This window comes from Furipterus horrens, unplaced genomic scaffold (assembly GCF_987537825.1).
Source record: "Furipterus horrens unplaced genomic scaffold, mFurHor1.1.pri manual_scaffold_8, whole genome shotgun sequence".
Classification (NCBI taxonomy): Eukaryota; Metazoa; Chordata; class Mammalia; order Chiroptera; family Furipteridae; genus Furipterus; species Furipterus horrens.
The window spans coordinates 7,971,962-7,989,434 of NW_028327178.1; the positions used below are offsets into that span (position 1 = coordinate 7,971,962).

General features: G+C 44.5%; 1 protein-coding gene and 1 pseudogene across 1 annotated transcript in view; both read left to right on the forward strand.

Annotated features, from left to right (window-relative positions):
• Positions 1-17,473, forward strand: part of BCL2 (BCL2 apoptosis regulator) — a 163,423-nt gene that overhangs the window by 66,028 nt on the left and 79,922 nt on the right. The gene's annotated exons all lie outside the window — the stretch shown is intronic.
• LOC150002483 (proteasome activator complex subunit 1-like) lies at positions 440-12,132 on the forward strand (annotated as a pseudogene).

Genomic DNA, 17,473 nt, shown 5'->3' on the forward strand with positions numbered 1-17,473 from the left:
TTACGCTCCCCTCTCACTGTCTACTCCACATGACCCCTCTTTTTAACTCCTGTCTTTATTTTTATACATCGTACCCCAAACCAAGATGGCAGTTAGAGTCCTACGCTCCATGGCCACATATGTTTTAAGCCATTTGAAAGTTTATCAAATAGGAATTAAGCTGGTGTCAATAATATTCCTCCACGGCCATGGTGCAGGTTCGCTGCGGCTCTGTTCTGAAACAATGAGGGGGAGGGGAGTGTTGCAGTGAGGAGTGACTGGTAATCAGGGGTCTGATAAGGCGGGGTGGGGGGAGGCTTCAATAAACGGAAGAGAGAAGCTGAGCATGGTTGGGTGCTAGAGTTCTGGAAAAGAAAGAAAGCCGAGCGAGATGGTCCGCTGCTTTTTGCGCTCAGAATCGGCGGCGTCTTCATTTCCCACTCTGCAACGTTCTCGCACAATGTGCTCCAAGCATCTGCTGAAACAGACCGGGCCCCCGACAGCAGGTCCTCCGATCCCCAGATTCCTCGGCGGTGTGGGTATCCTAGCCCCGTGTACAGATGAGCACAGGCTCCCTTCATTCAAGGCTGAGCATTTGCCTGAAGTCACACAGGTTGGATGTGATCGATCTGAACTTGGGTCTTCGATTCCTCAGTGGTACCTCCAGCAGTTTCTCATTTTCTGAAGGCTCAGAATCCTTCTCATTTTTTTGTCCCTCATCTGGTGTCAGGGAAAAGCTTGGCCAATGGGAATGGCTCACACTTCAGGTTTTTGTTTCTGTTTTCTTTCTTATGAGAAATCTTAAGAACTCTTTTGTGACACCCTGGGGACAGGGATGACCAATGCAGTTTGAGGATCTCCATCTGAGGCCAGCCCGTCTTAAAAAATGTCTGCTTGGGCACACGTGCCCAGCACTGACTGTGCATGTCCTCCCACCTTGAGAAGGACAAGTCGTATTTTTCTAAACCAAGCCGTTAACCTTAGGACTTTGCATCCTTTGAGTTCCCAGCACAATTCCAATCGAAACTCCTTTTATAAAAGCTGTTTTATAGATTTTACACAAAAGGTAGCCTGATAGAGAGAGTACTGAAGGGCGGGACACGCCATGACCAGGCCAGGGGGACAGGCTGGGACGCCTTGTTTCCATCAAATTCCCACAGCTGCCCTTTAGTTGTCTGTGTGTTCGCTGGGCGTTTGAGGTTCTGTTGTGCTTTCTGTAGCTGGATGTTTTCCAGAGGGTCATCAAGGAAAAGGAGTACCCCACTCTGCATTAATAATCTTTGGAAGGAATTTAGCAGTAAAATCAGATGATCTGGCAGAGAGCAGGAGTGGCTGGGGGTGGGGCGTTCAGGCCCCCTCTCCAGGAAAGCGTCAAGTTCACCGTTCCCTAGCACAAGGCTCTTTTCCCCTAGTAACTCTGAGATCTTGTGTGAAGTTTACCTAATAATGGTGATGTCAATGGCAAAACTGCTACCCTTATTTTAGGGGGTAAGAACAGTTCCTTTTAAAGGCATATGATGTACAAAATAAGCGACCACGTAATAGCACTTGGAGTAATAGCTAACTTCTGTGTGCGTTTTCCTGCTTTGTGTGCATACGTGTCTGTGTTTTAGTGAATTCATTCATGTGGAGTTCTAGAACAACTCTTGATTGTTTACATGCTCTGCGCTTGATCTAATTATTGAGAAGTACAGGTGCCATAGGGACATTTAAAGAATATACTGAGACTTATGGCAAAAAATAAACACCATCAATTGGGGGTCAGAAAGCTATGGCCTGGGGGCCAGATCTGGCTCGCCACTTGTTTTTGTAAATCAAGCTTTTCTGGACCACAGCCACGCCCATTTGCTTGTGGATTATCTGTGGCTGTGTTGCGATAGAGCCTGTCTGCCTTACAGTATTTACTGTCTGCTTCTTTGCTCAGAAGTTCCCAGTCTCTGTCCTGGGCATCTTCATCATGTTTATTAAGTCATGCATTTATTGATTTTTTCCATGGCACCCTGGGGAATATCCAGATGAATAAAGCGGTCCCTAGTGTCCATGGACTTACAGTGTCACAGAGACAAGTCATGTACTCAGATCGGCACCTGACAAGGTGGACGGCAGCCCGTTCCAGGCAAGAAGCAACGAAACCGCCGCGCAGGGGTGGCGAGGCGCTTGATGAGGAGGAGGGCTCGGCTTAAGGGAGAGGACAGCGCTTTCGTAACTGTGGCCCACGAGGGCTAGGGGCCGATTCCTTCATGGAATTTGATAAATCGTAGTATCCTAAGGGTGCAAATGATTTAGGAGGGCACTTGGCCTCCACATTTCTTTATCTGGAAGCTTATTTCCCCTGTAAGTATGGGGATAATCATATTTCTAGAAAATTTTTACAAGTTTGAAGGAAGGCTCCCTACTTCAGGGTAGGAAGACAGGCAATTCCTTTTCTTTTCAGTGACTATTCACTGAACAAGGTGATGTTAAATACTGTGGACAAAAAAGGCGTTCTGCCAAAGGTATCGTCACAGGGCAACCTGGTCCTAAACTCCTAACGGGGCTGGTCGTGGTGGGTAGTCACACCCCGGACGTGTAGCTTTTCAGTAAGAGGTTTACCTTGGCCTTAGCAAGCTCTGTATGTTGTTCTTGTGCATCAAGGTTAGCACACCTTCAAAGTGCCTCTTCTTCAGAGCCTTCCTTCAAAGGAACACATAATCTTGTTAACTCTCCTGTAATCCAATTCCTGCCTTGCTTTCTTCTCCCGCCTTCGTGTCCTCTTCTTTACATTCTCTCATTATTATTTTTTTTTTTAATTTAAAAATTGATTTCAGGGAGAGAGACAGAGAAATGTCAGTTTGCTGTCCCGCTCCTTTAAGAATTCACTGCTTGCTTCTTGTGTGCGCCCTGACCAGGGATGGAACCTGCAGCCCTGGCGTACTGGGACAATGCTCTAACCAACAGGGCTACCCGGCCAGGGCCCCCCCTTAATTTCAAGTGCAGCGGAGAAACTGAGAAGCTGTTGTTCTCGGGACCATTTGCTGTCTTTCTCCTTGGCCTGTGTCGCCAGTTTGGCTCAAATAAGCTCCTACAGGTTTGGACGTTCCTTATGTCGACAGTGGTACATGGACAGGAAGCCTCTCAAATATCAGCGGATTAATAACAAGGTAAAATTGTAGAACCCCAGCCATGAAGAAGCATGGCTCTTTCCTCTCCAGAATACCACAGTGGACAAGGGCAAACGGGGCTTTCAGTAAAGGTCCAGGTCAAATGTCACCTCCCTCGGGCAGATTCCATGCAGGAAGGCTTCCCGAGTCCTCCAGTTGGAGCTCACGTCTGCCTCTTCATTCGTGGCCTGCCCGAGGGCCGGGTTCATGCCTTTCGGGTTTCTGTATCACCAAGAGCGCCTGCTTCATTATTTGTGTTTTCTAAGTCGTCGTCGTCGTAGGCAGCCGTCCGTCTCGAGAGACGATGGTGTAGCTTCTTAAGAGTCTATCTGCACCGCCGAGAATGACTGTGCAGTCCAACTCAGGAGTGACACGGTATCTGTCTCCTCCCATGTTGAATCGACATCTTGTGATGACGCTGGAGTGTCCTCTCCAGTGAAGCTGAAGCTACAGAGCCTGGGCAGGGTGATATGGAGGGTCTGCTGTTGCCCATGCAGCAGACCCCCCCTCTCTTCGCAGCTGAAGGGTCCAAGGGAAAGACGGAGTCAATACAGCTTGGCTTCAGGTGCGCCGCAGGAGTTGCCGGTGTTGACTACAACGTCAAACCGCCTTAGGGACTCCGGCTCCGGATTTTCTGTCGGGGTTTACTCCCTTAGCCTTTCCCCTGAAGAGGTATGCCGCAAGGCAGCGGAGGTTTTTTGGAGTCAGAGTTTTCCTTCTCTGATGTGTTTTCTAAGTATATCTCGAATTAACAAGACTTGAGTGCGGACTGATGTCGTACATTCAGGATCTAGGTGGGTGGTCTTGGTAAAGGACCCAAGGATTTCAGGTTTGTCTAAAAATGAAACAAGTGAGATTCTTTCCATTCTGCTTCTATCGGAGGATCAAAGTCGCCGGCTAAATTCCAGCCACCCATCCTGGAGCTTCATAATGATAAGATGCCAGAGCAGACACAGCTTAGTTTTGTTTTAGAAAACAACCTTGTGAAGTTTCACCCGCTGAAAGTATAATATTTTGATTGATAAAGTGAGTATGTTTGGTGAGAAAGCTACCGAAAGACAATAATATTGGACACCCCCCTCCTTGAGAGGTCATTTTAATATTCGAGGAAGCACAAACTCAAACATTTCACATTTCCTCCCTCTGAGGAGGAGCGGCCCCGAAGTTAGCTACTGACTGTGTCCCCTGGGACTCTGGCTCCCATCACCAAGAAGCCCGAACCAGCCTGTCTTCAAATGTGTCCCCACAGTCCCACTTCCACAACAGTTGAGGTCTGCCCCGGATAGAGGCTGGAAGAGGGCGACGTGTTCTGGAAGCTCACCTTGCTCGTCCCCTTAGCCCAAAGGCGAAAATCCAGCCCTCGTGCGTGAAGAACACACGTAAAGGCATTTCCTGACAATAGATGTAGTCCCTGCGTACACGTGAGGGCTGCAGTCTATCAAAACTGTCTCCGTAAACAGGGCCTCAGCTGTCTCCTTCCAGCCCCACGTGTATTTATGAATGAGATTGCTTCATCCTCTCGTTTGAATGTCAGTAGCAGGGAAGTCAGAAAGCATTACCCTGAACACGGGGAGGGAACATTGCGAACGGGTCCATTTCCAGCCGGCCGGGGCGGTCACCAGCACACAGGACCCGTCCTTCCCCCCCGCACCAGGGGCCCCATCCCTGCAGCGTCTTGCCTGAGTTCCTCATTTATAACGATCACTTTGGAAGGCCTAGAAATGCTTCGGTGTGGGAAATGCCCACGGGGCTGCACTGTGTTTTCTCTGCAGCCTTTCTGGACGGCTGCGGATTCCGTCCTGCTGGAAGCATTCGGTGGCATGAGGCCACCCCGTTCTGCCCACATCACTGCATTCCTGGGATGCCTTTCACAGGCCTCCGCGAGATCATCTGACAGCCGCCTGTGAGGTCAATGAACTTTATACATAATTAAACATTCGCAGTTAGGAGAATTCGCTTGCTTTCCCCCTGAGCAGCGGGGAAGGAGTCCATGTTCCCTTGCCCTCCGTGACCGAGGAAAAGTTACGTGGACTAATCAGGCGAGTTTCACATGATTTAATGCTGAACCGAGGAAGAAAGTGATTGCATCCTCTACTGGGCCTCACCGAACAGTCACCACCCACACTGTTTATTCAGACTCGGATCTTGGCCATTTGGGGTTTAAGCCAAAAGAACGGGGGTGGGGGGGTGGGGGGGGGTGGGAGGGAGGATGGGGGAGCAAATCCAGCCCTGGAACAAACGCTTTTGAAACTCTGTATTCTTGATGAAATGCGGCCAAGGATTCTTTTAAAAATCTATTTAAAATCAATTACTGGGATCATATTTTCATTTACAACGGATTGTTAGCAACAGCTAATTTTCTCTGTTTCTATCCAGCTTTGGAGTTGAGGCTGCAATGGCAACCGTGGCTGTGTTTTGCCTGGGTATCTGATGCTACCAGCAAACTATGTGTGGGTAATTGGGCAACCCTGACCTCTGACCAGCTTTTCATAGAATAACAAGGAAAGGTGTGAGGAGTCAGGAACCCAGTGAAAACTAGCCTGAGGGGCTGCAGGAAGGGTGCCCCCTCTGGGGGCGGGGGGAGCAGAGGAAATGTACAGGGGGCCTGGTGTACAGTATGGAGCAGAGTTAGAGCAGGAGCCACGACCGGAGGCCTGCAGGATGGGCACCAGGTCCATCTGCCTGTTCTCGGTATCGCAGAAGAGCCTCTCAGATACGTGAGGTTGTAGAGGGTTTTTAAATCTCTCCAGAGGAGATTCCAGAACCTCCCTTGGTTACTATTTGGCAATTCCGACAGACAGGAAGTTCCTATTTCCAGCCTAATGTGTGCATGGAGTGCTGTTTGGGGGGATACGTTACTGACCGGGACCAGCCCAGCTCCCCACAGTGTGTATCACTCTGAGGGTGGGGTGGAACATGTTACTTGCTGCTTAGTTAAAGCTACAATCACAATGACCTTGGTGCTTAAGAGTCTGTGGACTCTGAGAGCGGGAATGGTGCTGGGGATTGGGGGACGGAGGAGTAGCATTTATCACAGCGTCCAGGTACCGGGTGCTGGGACCAGGCATTTTGTGTATGTCACCAGAGAGAAAGAATGTAGCTATGACAATCCAGGGGCTAAGCCTCAAAGCCACGTGCAAATGTTAAATGCCGAAGCTCCTCTTTGGGGCTTTAAAAGAAAAGAGAATCCTGAAAAAACAGCAAGGAGATAGATTCTAGAATTTCAGCGGGCTTCAGGTGGTCGTCCACCTCCTCGGGTTTCAGTAAGAAGACCTAAGCGCCAGAGCGTGTAAGGGACGGATCCCAGACTGCGTCTCAGGTCTCCCGTTGTTCCCAGGGCAGCCTCCTGTCCCTCCTTCATAGAATGCTGTGTTCTGGAGGCCAAGGGATGCTGAAACTGAGGTCACTTTTCTCACTTCCTCTGGCCGCTGCTTCCTGCTCAGCAGGCGCACAGTGAGTGGCCAGCTTGCCCACGAGTGAATTACAGACTCAATGAAAGGCAATCAGATGACCCGGACAGCCTGGCTTGTTCCTCTTTTATCAAGTTATGTCATTGCTCTTCCTTGGCTGTGGTCTGTTCCAGAAGGGAAGAGGTTGCCGTCTCCCCCCGCCTACCCGAAGTTGCGTCAAGTTCCTGTTCCCTGTTACATAAATTACTGAATGAGAGGGTGAGCATCAGGTTCCGATGGTGAGGCCTTGCGCCCTCAGACAATAAACCATGTGCCCCGGTGCCTGCTCCTCCCTGGCCTCCCTCCATCAAGGAGTAGTAATGCCTGTTGTCCTGCCTACCTCAGGGGGCTCTGAGAAACAAATGGTAACATCCACTGACCTCTTAAAAATGTGCAAAACCCAGTGATTTTTAGTATGAAGTATTTCAGGCAAGCAGGAAATAGAGGGAATAAGACAACAGACACATCCGTGTTCCACCACTGTTTTGTGATGTCTTTATGCCGGTTGCTGCAAATCTTCCCACCCACCTGAAAAAAAGAAAAACAGAGGTAAAGCACTTCCCCCGAGTGGACCCCCCTTCTCCAGGCTTCCACAGACAGTATGTACTCTATCTGAAACCGTTTTAAACATTATGTCACTAATATCACTGCGTTTGTGTCCTACATTTTATTCGTAAGATTTATCTGTACTCCGCTTCATCCATGTTCCACGCTGTGTAGGATTCTATCAAGAGAAGGACGGCAAAGTTGTTTCTAACTTTGTGACTTATAAACAGTGTCAGCACATGCACCTGTCCTTTGCACACGTGTGCTTACTACTCACCTGTGCTCTATGGTCTCCGATTGCTCCTGTGGTACAAACCCATTAGCCTGTCACTGTGTAAAACAACATGAGATTAACCCAAACACAGCAGAAATTGATGCAGTCAAGACACGTGGTAAATAGAAATACGAGACTCCTGCCCATGTACAGTACACGGCATACCGTTTCATAGCGAAGTTGTTTTTTTATAAGTAGAAAGAGTATACTCTAAAGCATTGATAACTAGTAGAGTATCGTACATACATAAACCAGTAACATAGTCACTTATGAACATCATCAAGTATTCTGTACTGTTCATAATTGTGTGTGCTATACCTTTACACCCCTGGCAGTGCAGCAGGTCTGTTCATACTTACATCACCACAAACGTGTGAGTAACGTGTTGTGCTATGATGTTGCCATGGCTACAGTGTCATCAGGCAATAGGACTTTTCAGCTCCATTGTGCTACGTGGTCTGTCGTTGCCTGAAACATCATGGTGCAGCACGTGACCGTATAGCTAAAACCTAGCTTTAGACCGAACTTACAAAAGCACACGAAGAAGCTTTGGTATTTTTTTCTGTTATATGTTTGTGTGTCAATTTGGGTAACTTTTTTTCTAGGAGATTTCCTATGTCATCTGTTTTGAGATTTATTTCTTTAAAGTGGAGAATGGAGTGCTCATACTTACAAATCTTTGCTATATTCACAATTAGGTCGCCTTTTCATGCCTAATAGTATTTATTTGTGCTTTCTTTTATTTCTCTTGCTCACACCTGTTGAATATCTACTTAATTTTTTAGTCTTTTTTAAAGGCTCAAACTGTATTTTGTTCCTACTCTATATTGTCCCTGTTTTTATCTTACAGATTTGTTATCTTTATTATTGCCTTCCTACTGCTTTATCTGTTTGTGGGAAAAGAATTTTTTCTATTGTCTTTGAGTTTACTTTATTTCTTTCTCTTCTTAATTTAACAGTTTTCTTGTTTTATGATACTATATTTAATGCAAAACATTCCTTCGACTGAAATCTAGGGTTGTCATTATTGTTTAGTTTGATATATTTTGTTACTTTCATTTTGTAGTTTTGTTATTGATTTCAACTTTTATCGTCTTTTGGTCAGTGAATATGGTCTAAATGTTAGTAGTTCTTTGGAATTTGCTGACACTTGTTCTGTGGCTTAGAACCTAATCAATTTTCATAAACATTTTATGTGTATTCATTATCTACTGGGTCGAGGATTCTCTTTCCATATCAATTAGATGAAGTTCATAATATGCATTATTAAATCTATTCTTTGTCTATTTTTTAGCTTGGTCTGTTGATTTCTTAGAGATGTGTATTAAAACTTCTCACTATAATTTTGAACTTGTTACTTCCATATAATTAACATATATATACATGCATGCATGTGTGTGTGTGTATATATATATATATATATATATATATATATTTGACACTGTATTGTTAGATATACAGAAGGATTCTTGGTGAATGTACATTTTTTTCTTTTTTTTAAGTATATTTTATTGATTATGTTGTTACAGTAGACCCAATATTTCTTCCCTTTGCTCCCCTCTGCCCAGTACCCCCTTCCCTCCAGAAATCCCACCTCCCCTTAGTTCATGTTCATGGGTCATGCATATAAGTTCTTTGGCTTCACCCTTTCCTATATTATTCTTAACTTCCCCCTGTCTGTTTTGTACCAACCAATTATGTTTTTTAACCCCTGCACCATTTCCCCATTTCTCACCCTTCCCCCTCCCAGCTGATAACCTTCCAAATGATCTCCATACTATGATTCTGTTCCAATTCTGGTTTGCTTAGTTGGATTTTGTTCTTATTTTTTAGATTCAGTTGTTGATAGTTGTGAGGTCATTGTCATTTTAGTGTTCATAGTTTTGATCTTTTTCTTAAATAAGTCCCTTTAATATTTCATATAATAATGGCTTGGTGATGACGAACTCCTTTAGCTTTACCTTGTCTGGGAAGCACTTTATCTGCCCTTCCATTCTAAATGATAGCTTTGCTGGATAGAGTAGTCTTGGTTGTAGGTCCTTGCTTTTCATTGACTACTTCTTGCCAGTTCCTTCTTGCCTGCAAAATTTCTTTTGAGAAACCAGCTGAGAGTCTTATAGGCACCTCTTTGTAGGTAACTCCCTGCTTTTATTTTGCTGCTTTTAAGATTCTCACTTTATCTTTAACCTTTGGCATTTTAATTATGATGTGTCTTGGGGTGGTCCTCTTTGGGTCTAGCTTGTTTGAGACTCTCTGTGCTTCCTGGACTTGTATGTCTATTTCTTTTTACCAAATTTGGTAAGTTTCCCTTCATTATTTCTTTATGTAAACTTTCAATTTCTTGCTCTTCCTCTTCTCCTTCTGGCACCCCTATGATTCAGATGTTGTCACGTTTAAAGTTGTCCCAGGGGTTCCTAAGCCTCTTCTCATTTTTTTTCAATTCTTGTTTCCTCCTTCTGTACTGGTTGACTGTTTTTTTCTTCCTTATGTTCCAAATCATTGATTTGAATCCCATTTTCCTTCCCTTCTCTACTGGTTTTGTGTGGATTTTCTTTTGTCTCATCTAGCATAGCCTTCACTTCTTCCCTCATGCGTTTGCCGTACTTAAGCATATCTGTCAAGCCTGTGAGCATCTTTTTCACCAGTGTTTTGAACTCTGTGTCTGTAAAGTTGGCTATCTCCTTGTCTGTTAGGTTGGCTATTTCCTCGTCGCTTAATTCTCCCACTGGAACCTTGATCCGTTCCCTCTTTTGGGCCATACTGCTCTGTCTCCCCTTCTTGACAGGCTCCTGTGTTTGTTTGCCTCTGTGTCTTAGGTAGAGCTGTCGCACCTGTTACATTTTAAGGGGTGGAGCCTTAGGTATTCATCAGTACAGGGTGACCTGTTCCACCACATGTGGTGCTGTATGTGGGGGAGGGGTCTGAGAGGGGACAATGCCACTTGCTCAGCACTCACTCTTTTTCCAGGTACTTCTCCCACTTCCGTATGGGACTGGTGCCCCTCTAGCTGTTGCCCTGGCCATTGTTCCCAGAGTGTGTGGGTCTGTGGACATTCTAGGACCGTGGGGGCCCTTTAAACAAGTGGACTCTGCTGAGAGACTGGCAGTTTCTTCCTCTGCCCTAGCCTCCACTGGTTTGCACAGTCAAGAAGCAATGAGGCTTTATTTTCCCTGGCACTGGGACCATGAGCTGCACGGTCTGGTCTGGTGCTAGGAGTGCTCCCCAGGTGTCCCTTCTAACTTTTTAAAACATGTGGCTGCGCTTTCTGCCAGCCTGCTGCTGCCGTCGCTGCTGCCACCACCACACTGCGTCCTCTCTGCCCCAGCTCTGCCCCTCCTACCTGTCTGGATGAATATTTCTTCTTTATATCTTTGCTTGTTGGACTTCAATGCAGCTCAATTTTCTGGAACTTCTTGTTGTCTCTAGTTTTGAGGTAGTTGTATTCATTATTAGTTGTGGAGGGAGACGCAGTGTGTCCGTCTAAGCCTCCATCTGGCCAGAAGACTGAATGTATCTTTTTATCATTAAGCAATGACCCTCTTTACCTCTCAAAATACTTTTGGTTGTAAAGTCTATTTTATTAGATTCATTCATTCAGTTAAATATTTATTGAACATTTATTACTTCCAGGGACACTTATTATTCAAATACATTATTTTGTGTTTATTCTTGTCGTGACATTATGTTTAAAGCTTCTTTCTTTTAAAGAACTGGAGTTTTACAAAATCCAATCTGAGCATCTCTGCCTTTTAACATATTAGTTTAAGCCATTTGTATTTATTATGATTAGTCATATATTTGGAATTCACTAGGAATTCAAATGTTTTCTATATGCCATGCTTCTTCTGTACTTGTATTTTCCTTCCTATTCTGTCTTCTATTAGATTACTTGAGTTTTCCTGTTGATTTTATTTTCCCTTCCCTATGCTTGCTCTTGGCTTCTCCTGTGACACCAGCCCCGCTGGCCACGGCCACACCCAGGGTCCAGCCTGAAGCCCGAAAGCCCTGGTGGATGTGTTTGGTGAAGAACTGTGTAAAAGACGGAGAACCTTCTTGGTAGCTATTTCCCCAACAAGCTTTCTGAGCTGGATGTATTTTGAAAGGAGCTAGCTCTCATTGAAGCCAACCCTGGTGCCTGACCCACTCAAGGAAAAAGAGAAGGAGGAGCAGAAGAAACAGGAGAAGGAAAATAAGGCTGAAATGACAAAAGGGAAAGATGAAGGCAGAGGCCTCTTGGTGACCCAGTGAATGGCAAGGAGAAGATCCCGGTCCTCCTGCAGCAACTGCAGCCCAGGACCAGAGATGCCGTTGAGCCGTCAGCATGGTCAGTACATGGTTGCGGCTGTAGCTACCTTGGATTGAGGATGGGAACCATTTTGGAGTGGCTCTCCAGGTAAAGATGTTTGAGCTGATGACTACCCTTCACACCAAGCTAGAAGGCTTCCACACTCAAGTTCCCAAGGATTCCTCCGAGCGGGGCAATGTAGCCATGCAGCCCCACGAACACAGTTGTCAAAAGCTGATACGCAAGCTGGGTGAAGCAGAGGTGTCAGAACCTTGTTCCATGGCCATGGATATCTGCACCACTTGCGCTGTGTTATTTGACATCGTCCTGAAGAACTTTGAGAAACTCTGAAATCCCAGGGGAGAAACAAAGGGACCGATGTGTCAAGAGCTTCCTCTGCAGAGACCTTCCTGCCTCTTTCTGGAAACTCCAGACTTTTCCCCACCTTCCTGCTGCTAAGATTCCCACCTCACCTTGTCTCCCAGGCACAATAAATAGTCATAATGCTTAAAAACACAGTACTGTTTTCCTCTTGATTTGTAACATATATGTTTTGTTCTGTTATTTTAGCTGTTACCCTTTAATCTAAAAATATATATATATTTGAACTTACAAAGTCTACAATTAAAGTCTATCTGTTTCTCTATTTGCTTTCCAAACAATATCATACAGATTCCTTAGAACACTAACCTGGCTTTTCTCTCTCAAGATGACACTAATGAATATTTTATCACCTATTTCACCTATTATTTTGTTTCTATCTTTTTTGTTTCCATCCAATCTTCTTTTTTAATCTGCCTTTTTAAATGTATCAAAATAGATGCCGTTTTATTTGCATTGTGGTTGAGCATATGAAATCCAGAACCGGACTGCCTTAATGTGAATCCCAATTGAGTTGCAGTAAGTCACTTAGAATGGTGCCCAGTGTGTAGGCAAGTACAGAGTAAGCTGTCAATAAATGTTATTGATGTGGCTTCTTGGGTTCTGCTCCTCCTCTCTTGGTTTAAATTCCTTCTGACCAAAGTACATCCTTGAGTAGTTACTTCATCAAGGATTTCGGAGTCTTAAACTATTTCTCTCGGTCTCCATCTGAAAATATCTTTAAATCACCCTCAGTATTGAATCATCATTTTCTAGGTATAGATTTCTACTTAGATATTTTTTCCTCAGCATTTGAAAGTATTATTTCAGTGCCTTCTGATATCTGTTATTGATAGTGCCAGTCTGTCACTCAGATAGTGGCATATGTATTTTTCTCTCTAATTACTTTAAAAGATTTTTTTCTTGTTGTTTTTGGCTTTGATTATCTGTAGTCTCACCGCAATCCCATCTGGGATTCAATATGCCTCTTAAATCTAATGATTCCCACTACTGATCACTCCAGAAAAATTCTCAGTCATAATTCCTAAATATTGTCTCTCCCCAGCTCTCTTTATTACATCTTCCTCAGTCTTCTGTTACATGTATGGCAGACCTTAACCTTCACATCCCCCACATCTCTATTTTTCTGTGGTTTATTCTTTTCCTGACTTCCCTGATCCTTTTCATTCCTAACCTTCTAAGGTGATCAATATTAGCATCTTGTATGCATCCTTCCATGTGTCTCTCCAGGTTTATAGAAATATGTGTACATATATATGTACTCATATAAGTTAAATAACTGTCTTATTGTTGTTTGCAAAAAAATTCAGTCATACCAATGCATTACTTTACAATCCGTCTCTCCCTCTTAATAGTACATTAAAGACATACTTCGAGATAAGTAGATGTACATTTAACTAATGTTTTACAAAGTAGCTAAGGTAATGGCTGTACTAGTTATCCAGCCATCCCACCGTTACTGGTAACCATGTAGGTTATTTTCAATTTTGTGTCTCCACAAACACCGTAGACAAAATCATCCTTGTGCGTACTTACTCGTGGGCTGGTTCCTCAGTTTCTGTAGGACCAAATCCTACCCACCCTACCTCCCCAGCCCTATTTCCCAAAGATATCACTTTCTATATTTTAGCTTCTTCTTTTGGCATTTGTGCATCTTCACATTTCTAACTAATGTGCATCCTGTTATCTTTTGTTTTATCAGTTGTATTCATGATGTCTCAACTTCCTATTAAAGTAGATAAAGATTTCACTTTCTTGCAGAAACATATCCACTCTCTCTCCCCTTCCGCCCAACATAATTATATTGCAATTTTTGATTTAATCAGTTGTTAGTGTTTTCCCTATTTTACCTATGTAAATTGCATGAACAGCTGAACTTTTTATTTTTATGAAGTTACTATCTGTCTTGTTTTTCATTTCCTTAATGTTCATTGTACCTACTACAGATTTCCCCTGTGTCTTTCAGAGTCTCACAGCACGCTTTCCACAAGGCTGATCCCATCAGTCACCTGTTCGTTCTACCTCTTTTCCTGGTGACATTTTTCCTGGAGATTCTCATTTTCCTTTTGTCTGGACTTTTTCCTCTGCCTGCTGCACAGCGGTCCTGCTGCGATTTCCCTTCCTTAGTATTCTAGAACTTTCCTTAGTCTTTTTTTCTTGATTTACGCCATTGTTCTGGGGACCACCGTCTCCAGCAGGCTGTGAGAGTGAACCCTGGGCGCAGTGGTGGCCTGAACTATGTCTTCCTCTTGACCCCCCAGGCCCATCTGGAAGGGCTGCCCTCTGTGCTTGGGCCCAGATGTCAGTGCACTTGACATCTGGATCACACAGCGTTCCCTCTTTTCTTCCACTCGCTGTCCTCTGTAGCTCTGACGCTGCCGTGGCCTTTGAGAGATGGACCCCTGAGAGGTGCACTCACTCTGAACGCCTGCACAGGTCTTCATCCTGTCTCCTCACGTGGTGGCCTGTCTGTCTTGCACAAGGAAAATCTAGGCCCAAAACAACTTTCTTCAGAAGTGTGAAGACATCACTCTGTTTTATGCTACCTTCCAGTGTTGCTATTAGAAGGCTAAACGATTCTGATTCTTGATGTTTTGTACCTGACATTTATTTTTTTTTTCTTTCTCTCTGGAACTTGGAGAATCTTTCCTTTTCCCTTGGATTCTAAATTTCATGGTCATTGTCCCTAGTGTCTGTTTTCATCTATAATACTGAGCTGTCATTGTGTTCTTTCAGCCGGCTGGCATTTACTCTCCTCAGGTACCCCCGCTTTCTTTCCAGAACCCCTAGTATTTGGGTGTGGTACGTTCTAGGCCAGCCCTCCAATCTCCTCATATTTTCTCTCCTGTTTTCCGCCATGTTATCTTTTGGCTCTCTTCTCAGGCAATTTCTTCTGCTTGAATTTCCAACCTGTCTGTTGGGTTTTCATTTCTGTTATTGTTTCAAATTTCCTCTTTTCATCTATAAATAGTTGGGTGTTTTTTTTTTTTTGGTTTTTTTTTTACAAAGCATTCTGTTCTTTTTTCATGTGTGTGACATTTTCTTTGCTTTCTGAAAAGTAAATTTTCTTCTCTTGAAGTTGTCTTCTCCCTTCTTGGTCTCTGTTTCCTCCACGAGTCCATTTTCTGTTTGTTTCGAACCCCGTCTTTCATGTAGAGACTTCCCTTGTGTGGCTGCTAATCCTTGGCTGTCTGCTTGTATTTAAAATGAAGAATGGGCCTGGATGGGTAGCTCAGCTGTGGAGCATCGTCCCAGTAAACCAAAGTGGCAGGTTCGATCCCTGGGCACCACAAGAATCCACCAACGAATGCATAAATAAGTGGAACAACCAATATATGTGTGTCTCTCTCTCCTTCTCTCTCTCAAAATCATTAAATACAGTTGTTTTTTAAAGAAAGAAGAACGAATTAGCTTTTTGAAAACTCTGAGGTTGTGTTAGGGGCTTGTTGACTTTGAACCTTAGTCTAGATGTTGGTGAGCCCCTCCCATCAACCCCTACAGTCTCCCACAAGGGAACCCGGGGCGGTCAGATTCTCCAGAGAACATTCATTGTCCAAACTGTCCCCTAGAAGGGGCCGGTCTGTCTGTCCCTGGGCTGATAGCTGGGGTGAGGAATACAACTGCAAGGGTCAGCCTTCACTGTGCAATGTTCTACTTTGCTTGGTGTCAGGCATCACCCAGTCCAGGAACCCTGCCTCCAGAGACCAAACTTCGGGTTTTGCCAGTTGGGACAGAGGTTGCTGCCCGGCGGGGTGGAGTCTTGGAGGGCACCTGAGGATCTAAGGCTATACCTGGTTCTTGATCAGCTTTCATTCTCCTCATTTTAGCCAGTCCCGCCTCCTCCTCTCTCCCAACTTCCAGAGGTAATGAGTGTAATGTGTTCCTGAACCTGCTGAGCCTTTGCTGGTGGGTTCCTAACTTTCCTTACTCCTCATTTAGGGTTCAGCTTCCGTTGCTCTGTGGGTTCTCTTACTACCTGCGCATCTGGTTTCCATCTTCCAAAATCTCATACTATGATCTCGTCACTTGTTCTTGTCCTTGTGGGTTTATGTTTTTTAAGTGGTCACTTTTTCTCGTTTTAGTGAGGTTTCAGGTGAAACCATCATTAGATATGGGGTATTCAATTCTTCATCTTTACTTGGAAGTCATGTTACATTTTGGTTGATTTGCTCAAATCTATTTTTTCAGTTCACTAATTCTATATTTGTGTTGCTCTCTTGTCTAACTTTTCCACTGTGTTAATTTCAAGAGTCTTATTTTGTTCCTTTTCAAATCTGATTTTCTTTTTTTGTCTTTCCAGTTTTTAGGATCTTAATTTTTAAAAATATCTCTTTGTAACTGTCCCTCATGGTACTTTATTCCCCTGTGTATGGGTTCGTATGTGTGTGCATAAACATAGTGTATGTTTTGGCAAGTTCATCTTCACTGAGATTTATTTTCTATGGGAATCTTGTAAGTCCCAAGTTATGAAACCATTTCTACATAGTGGCCCCATATTTGTTTTACCTGGAGATTTAAGGAGTGTCAGTGGTCCTGGAATTGTATTTTAATTCATTTCTTGTCTCCGACACCCAAATCCACATATAATATAAATTCTGATTCTACAACAAAACGTGGCTCTTGTTTAGATTTTGATTTCTCAGAGGTGTTGTGTGCTCTGGATAGAAGGCTGTTTTCAGCTGTTCATCTTTGGGCCAGTGGGCAGAGTGATTTTCGCCTTCTTTCCATGGATAGGGCGAGATTTATGGAAGGGGTTCAGCCCTGCCTCTCCCACCCCACCTCATGCCTGTCTGTTCAGGGGCATTAGAATTTAGTCACCATCCTCAGATCCCCAAGGGCATCTGTGTAGGTCTGGACCTCCCTTGGGTACCATAGAGTCAACTTTTTGTTAAAGCTCTGCCTTCAATTTTTATCTTCATTCCTGGAGTCCATGCATCCCTCCCTCCCTCCCTTCCTAGCTCGGCTCTGTGACATTTTCTTGAGAATTAACATCTTTAATCTCTTGTAGCGAAGAGATCCATAGGCCCAGCCCCACATTTGCCATTTTGCTGGAAATGAACTCTCACGCCCACCCCTGAGCTACACCAAGAACGTAACCGAACATTGACCGTGAAGGGTCATGGATTGCCGGAGATGAAAAGGTCCTTAGAGATCACTTCACCCAGCTTTTTATTTAAGGAAGCTGAGGCTTGGACCTCGTGATACCACTTGCCTGCAGACACATGGCCAGTGAGTGGGAAAGCTGGGGACAGAACTCAAAGCACGGCCACCCAGCAGCAGGCACGTGCCTGGTTGCAAGGCACCTCGGCCTGATGAAGTCATGCCTTCGGTCACTGAGGTTTGGGGAAAGCCACGCAAACTACCTGTGTTTGTTTTGTCTTGTTTTTATCCTCTGGAATGTAAATTAATACTGCTTATA